The sequence below is a fragment of the Medicago truncatula genome, chromosome 6 (genome assembly GCF_003473485.1).
Source record: "Medicago truncatula cultivar Jemalong A17 chromosome 6, MtrunA17r5.0-ANR, whole genome shotgun sequence".
NCBI lineage: Eukaryota > Viridiplantae > Streptophyta > Magnoliopsida > Fabales > Fabaceae > Medicago > Medicago truncatula.
In genome coordinates this window covers 24,860,797-24,867,852 of record NC_053047.1, presented here as the reverse complement: position 1 = coordinate 24,867,852, position 7,056 = coordinate 24,860,797, and the positions used below count along the sequence as shown (strand labels likewise).

Below are 7,056 nucleotides of genomic sequence, written 5' to 3'. Positions count from 1 at the left end.
ATAGTTTTGGGGGAGAAAGTGAGATAAGATAAGATATTAGGGAGAAGTATATAAGAGATAGACCTAGTTTTAGAAAAACATTGTTGTACGTACGTTTTTGGAGAAAAGGGAGAAAAAGCCAAGAGAAGGGAGAACCACCTTAGAGTGCTGCGATTTCTTCAATACAAGGTAAGGGTGAGACTATTAATTCAGTATTGTTAATTGATATAGTTCTGATGAATAATTGACAAAGTTAGTATTGATTTAGAGAAGTTTTGGAATTAGGTTAAAACCCTAAAATTGATGATCAAACGGTAAAACTGAGTTAGATTGATGTAGAAACCGTCCTATAACCTTAGAATATGTTTAGGATGAATTCTGGAATTGAAATTAGGCTTAGAGCCGAGAGATTGGATGATTTTAGGTGAAAACTGCACTACTGCCCGTAGCGAAATTCATCGCTTGCCTCCCGAGCAATGATCCTCGCCACGGCGAGGGATGAACTTCATCGCTCGCCACGCGAGTCATAACCCTTCACCTCGCGAGTTGCTTAGTGTTGCTCGCGACGGCGAACAACCTTACTCGCCATAGCGAGCTTGACCAGAGAGCTTGTCGTTTTCTGAGTTTTTGACTTTTAAGTTGAACCTTAGATGCCTTTGAGTACCTTTAGGTGCCTACTATTGATTAGGGAAGGATTTATAATGTTGATTAACTTTTGATATACTTTGATGGGGCCTACGTGCCAAAAAGATTTATGAATTATGAAATAATTTCCGCTGCATTGTTTAAGTAAATTGTTGAAAGTTAAATTGTTATTTAACTGATTTTGGACTAAGTTTGTACATGATATCCCGTTTATGCTGTTTACTCTGATAAATGTTTAAGAAATTTTTATATTGGGAAAACGGGGTGTTACAATTGGTATCAGAGCAGGTCGGTCCGTCCGGTTAATTAGAAGAGTCTTGTCGAGTCTTAGTAATATTTGTATTACTTACTTATGTTGTTGATGCTACTTGTTGTAGAATATCAGAAATGGCTGGAAGGAACGATGCTGCTGATGAGTCATCTATATGCTATTTTAATATGCTTTTTAGTTTAGTTTTATTTAGATTTTATATAATTTTATATTAGTATTATTTCCTTTTTAGGATAGTTTACTTTAAATTGCAATTTATTATATTTCAGGGAAGAATATTGGATGGATTGAGTCTTGGAGCAAAAGAAAGGGATTTGGAGCAGATTGGACACGAAAATACGAAGATTGGGAAACAAAATATATCTCCCACAAGTCAGAAGCTTGGCACGGCCCGTGCTAGCCTTGGCACGGCCGTGCCACCCTCCAGAGACCTTTTGCTGCTTTTGCTTGGACTCCAAGCTATTCTATTTTGGTGCACAATCTACCGAGGAATATTCTTGGAATATACTTGCTTAGATTTTAGGTCAATTGTGTACTATAAATAGAGTACCTAGCCATCACAAATATTCATCTTTACTTGGAATACAATAAGTGACAACTGCTTTTCTAAATAAAGTTCTTTTATTTTCCTTTACTTTCTTGTCTTTTACTTTTATGCTTTCTCTCTTCTCCCCCATGTCTACGATGAACATGAGTGAGTAGACTTCTTCTTGTCTTGGGATTGTTGGATAAGTCTAAATGACATAATCCTAATCAAACCAAGCCCTAAGCCTTAATCTTATGTAACCCTAATTTCTTATCTGAATTCACCGTCTTAACATGGATTAACCATTATCAAACTGTGGAAACGAAAGTGGAGGGTTTGATAATTGTTCGTCCATTATTCCAAATATCAATTCATAAAACGAAAGTGGAGCTTTGATATTCGAACAAGTGAATCCAAACAAGGATTGCAAAGTCAGCGAAATAGGCTTTGCAATCTTTGAGACATATAGTTTCGATCTTCAAGGGAACTAATAACAATCAAGTCAGCGAAATAGGCTTGGTTGTTAGAGGAACCAAAATCCAATAGTAATCAAGTCAGCGAAATAGGCTTGGTTGCTAGAGGAACTTAAGAGAAACTGTCTTGAGAAATTAGGTCTAACATAACATTATAAGCTTATGGTTTTGGTTTGAGAAGGACTTGTTATTTAGATGAAACCAACGATCCCAAGGCTCTTTTATTATATTGCTTTTTAACCGTTTAAAAACCCCCAACTTACAATTCTCTTCTCTCCTCTAATCATCTCTAAAGGTTAATTAAATTGAACTACTCCCTGTCGGAACGATACTCTTTTATACTACTTCGGTAAGACCGTGCACTTGCGGTTTTATCTCATCAAGTTTTTGGCGCCGCTGCCGGGGAGTAAACTAATTTGATTAACTCTTTCCTTTTGATTAGAACTCTTTTCTCTTCCTCTTTTCTTCTACTTCTTTCTTTTGTTTTACCACTAACTTCTTGGGTTCTCGGTTTCTTATGCGAAGAAGTAAAAGTCTCAGAGAATTCATTCCTGAGATCGAAAGATTTTTTCATAAGAAAAAGAGAGAGGCACAAAATAACACCGCTATGGCTGAACGTACTCTCAAAGAGTATGCTACTCCTTCAACGGAAGAGCCACAAGCTATTATCGTGTACCCAACGGTTGCGGGTAATAACTTCGAAATCAAGCCTGCACTACTCAATTTAGTGCAGCAAAACCAGTTTTCTGGATCACCCACTGAGGATCCAAATCTCCATATTTCTTCCTTCCTTAGACTCAGTGGCACCATAAAAGAGAACCAAGAAGCCGTAAGACTTCATCTCTTTCCCTTTTCCTTAAGGGATAGAGCTAGCGCTTGGTTCCATTCCCTAGAAGTCGGTTCCATTACTTCATGGGACGATATGAGGCGAGCATTCCTCGCCCGATTTTTCCCCCCATCTAAAACCGCTAAGCTTAGAGACCAAATCACGCGTTTCAACCAAAAAGATGGGGAGTCTCTCTATGAGGCGTGGGAGCGTTTCAAGGAAATGCTTAGACTTTGTCCCCACCATGGCCTAGAGAAGTGGCTTATAGTCCACACGTTTTATAATGGCTTGTCATATACCACTAAGATGTCTGTTGATGCAGCTGCAGGTGGAGCTCTAATGAACAAAAACTACACGGAGGCTTATGCTTTGATTGAAGACATGGCTCAGAATCACTACCAATGGACCAACGAGAGAGCCGTCACCACTCCTACTCCCTCTAAGAAAGAGGCAGGTATATACGAAGTCTCTGAATATAACCACCTTGCTGCTAAGGTTGAGGCATTAACCCAAAAAATTGAAAAACTTAATGTTAATGTTGTCCCACCTTCTTCTGCATCCCTTCCTTGTGAAATCTGTGGTATAACTGGTCATATAGGTGTTGATTGTCAGTTAGGTAGTGCTGCCAACATCGAGCAACTGAATTACGCTCAATACAACCAAGGAATGAGGCCTAACCAAAATTTTTACAAAAATCCTCAAGGTTCCTATGGACAAGCAGCACCACCTGGCTATACAAACAACCAGAGAGTGGCTCAGAAATCAAGTTTGGAGATTTTACTGGAAAATTGCATTGCAAATCAAAATAAAAATCTTCAAGAATTGAAAAACCAAACAGGATTTCTGAACGACTCTCTCTCCAAACTCAATACCAAGGTTGATTCCATCGCCACGCACACCAAAATGCTTGAGACCCAAATCTCCCAGGTGGCCCAACAAGTGGCCACCTCTTCTCAAACACCAGGAGTCTTTCCTGGTCAGCCTGAAACAAACCCCAAAGCCCATGTCAACGCTACTTTTCTAGGGGGTAGTAAGATGGAAGAGACTGTTACTAAGGCCAAAAATGTCAAGAGGGAGAGTGTTAGGTGTCTAGGTAAGAATGGTATGATAAAAAGTGAGAAACCGCTTGATAAGAACAAAGCCCTAACACCTTTAAGGCTTACTAAGCTCAACTTGGAGGCTCAATTCACTAAACTCTTTAACATAATTCGAAAGATTTGCGTTAAAATCCCCTATGCTGAAGCTTTGTCTCGTATGCCTCTAAACGCCAAGTTTTTAAAATAAATTTTTTCAAAGAAAAAGGCTATAGACCATAATGAAACAATAGCTTTGACAAAGGACAATAGTGCAATCATCAAGAAGCCACCTACAAAGCTTAGAGATCCAGGAAGTTTTGCCATCCCTTGTATGATAGGGAATGAAACCTTCAACCGAGCCTTGTGTGACTTAGGAGCTAGTGTTAGTCTGTTGCCCTTACCCCTCTTTACAAGGCTGAGGTTGGGCCAGCTAAAGCCTACCGAAACAACATTGAAGTTAGCCGATCGTTCTGATATCCAACCTGTCGGATATGTCGAGGACATCCCCGTTAAGATAGAAGGGATAAACATCCCAACTGATTTCATGGTGCTTGACATAGATGAGGACAATGCGTGCCCTATAATCTTAGGACGACCCTTTCTCGCCACTGCGGGTGCTATAGTAGATGTTCAAAACGGTAGGATTGTTTTCCAAGTGAGTAATGAGTTGATAGGATTTGAGTTGGAGAATTATATGAAAGGTCCCGCCCTTTATTCTTGTAATATGATTAAAGGTCATAATGTGAAAGAACGCTTATTAGCGCCATCTACACAATATGACCTATTTGATCCATTCTAAGGACACTTTCTTATAACGTCAAGCTAATGACTATAAAGAAGCGCTTCGTGGGAGGCAACCCACGTATTTAACTGCTTTCGTTTTGTTTTTAAGTTCTTTTGTAGGTAATTGTCCAAAGGTGATTCAAGAAAACGAGAAAAATTTTGAGGCCCAATGTCTAGAACCTTGGCACGGCTCGTGCTCACACTGGCACGGCCGTGCCAGACCATACCCATCCAATACCATCTAAACTCCAGAAAGTTGGCACGACCCGTGCTAAGGTTGGCACGGCCGTGCCCGACTACAGGTAAGGATAAACCCACCTTTTCATCTTCTTCTTCCCTCATTCTCAACCACTCACATCCCTCATCCTCCCATTTTTCTCTAAAACCTCCATAACCACAAAACCTTACAAACTCCATACCTCCCTTAAAACCTCACCAATTCTCAAAATTTCTTCACCCCATTAACCACAATCCACATTTCAATCTTAACCCTTCCATCAAAAACAACTTTCTTCCATCCCAACCAAAAAACACCAAATTTGTAGCCCCCATTCAACCAACTACAAAACCCACAAATTCTTCACAAAAACACCAAACCCAACTCCTAACACTTACTCAAACCCCAACCCCATCACCCAACCAACCTTTTCTACCCAAAACATCTCCCAAAACACAAAAGGTCAACCAAGGTTCCGGATTAATGGCATCTAGGAAAGGTGGAGCAAGCTCTTCCGGAGGACCACAACCAAAGAAGAAAACGCAAGCCAAGAATCATGGCATAATCTTCAAGGATACCAAGCAAAGGGACAGGTATAAAATTCTTCTCTCTAAACCTTTGCATCCTTGTCGATATCCAGATCCTTATACTTTGAGTGTGCTAGGACTAAGGGATAATGTGTTTAGCTTACTAGGAAATTTAGGATGGGTTGATATGCTTAGACCTATGACAGGCTTCAAAAATTTCACTTATGAATTCCTCAGTTCTATTGAATTTACAAAGGATAATGTGAATTGTGACAACCCCGATCATAGAGTCTCTTTCCGACTTTTGAATATGGATTACGAGATGTCTCTTGAAAATTTCTGTTTAGAGATGGACTTTGCAAATGCGGGGTTCATCCATGACTCTTGGAATCCAAATTTAAAGTCAGAACACTATGACCCCGCTCTCTTTTGGAAACGCATTACCGGGTTAAGGCAATACAATCCTCGCAACAACAAGGCTAGTAACATTCACAACCCCGTGCTTAGATACCTCCAGAGAGTCATGGCTTGTACCATTTGGGGTAGAAAAGAAGTAGGAACAACTAGGACGGATGAACTTTTTATGCTTTGGGCAATGCTTAGTAACAATCCCGTTAATACTTGTTTCTACCTACTTGACTACCTTTCCTCCATAGGAGCTAGACCTGACAATAGAGCTGAAATAGTAGTCGGTGGTATCATTACCTTCATCGCTAGGAAGTTTGGAGTGGGTGAGGAAGATGGGATAAATCCAATTGAGGGCAACAATAGACTTAATATTGAAACCCTTGTTGCAATGAACTTCATTAAGATTCACCCACCCATGACTTATGCACTTCAACTTCGCATACCACTTTTATTTCTACTTCCTAACCCATCTCGGACTAACCCCGAGGTGGAGGAAAATTTGTTGTATGTTGGTGATGGATTACAGGTACATGAAGAGCATAATCAAGGTGACGAAGAAGGTGCACACATGCACCATGAAGAAGAGCCCCATGACCATAACGACAACAATGAAAGATGGGCATGGATGCAAACCGAGGTACAAAGGATAAGCACCGAGCAACAAAGGCAAGGTGTTGAATTATCTGGGCTAAGAAATGATGTCCTACGGGGCAACCGCATATCCGAAGAAAATAACCAAATGCTTCGGAACATGATGCAACACTTCCACCTCCAAGGCCCTCCCTATGGACCTCAATAAAAATGTGAGCTTTCCTCTTCCTCTTTTTCACCTTATCTCTTCAATCTCTATCTCACTCTTCTACCTCTCCTTCTCTTCTACTTTTCTTTTATCTTGAATCATTGAGGACAATGCTTCTCCTAAGTGTGGGGGGAGCCTAATAAAGTGTCTTTAGTCGTAGTGTTTCCAAACTCCCTTGAACTTTATTCTTTTGTTTTGTTTTATTGTAAAAGGCATGGTTAAGTAGCTAATTTTTATTGAAAACATCATGACATAAAAATTTTCATTGTCTCCTCTTATTTTGTTGATTCTTGTACATGAAAGCAAGCTCTTGTGTTTTAAGTCTTCTTGATATACCCACATCTTGTTTTAAAGTGAATAAAATTCTCCAATGAGAAAAACACAAAGTTGCTTCCCTTGAGTAAATGTATGAATAGGTATTTTAAAGATTCTCAAAGTGCCAGTAGTATAAGTTAGAGTATGGGAGTTCATAAAAAAGCCAAAAAGCCAAATAAATTCCAAGATCTCATCACTGAATCTAGATTGG

General features: G+C 39.7%; 1 non-coding gene across 1 annotated transcript; it reads right to left on the bottom strand.

Annotated features, from left to right (window-relative positions):
- Nucleotides 1–2,864: 2,864 nt before the first annotated feature.
- On the bottom strand, nucleotides 2,865–2,971 carry LOC120576234 (small nucleolar RNA R71). The gene has a single exon (XR_005642311.1). It is a non-coding gene; the product is annotated as a small nucleolar RNA R71 (small nucleolar RNA).
- Nucleotides 2,972–7,056: the final 4,085 nt, after the last annotated feature.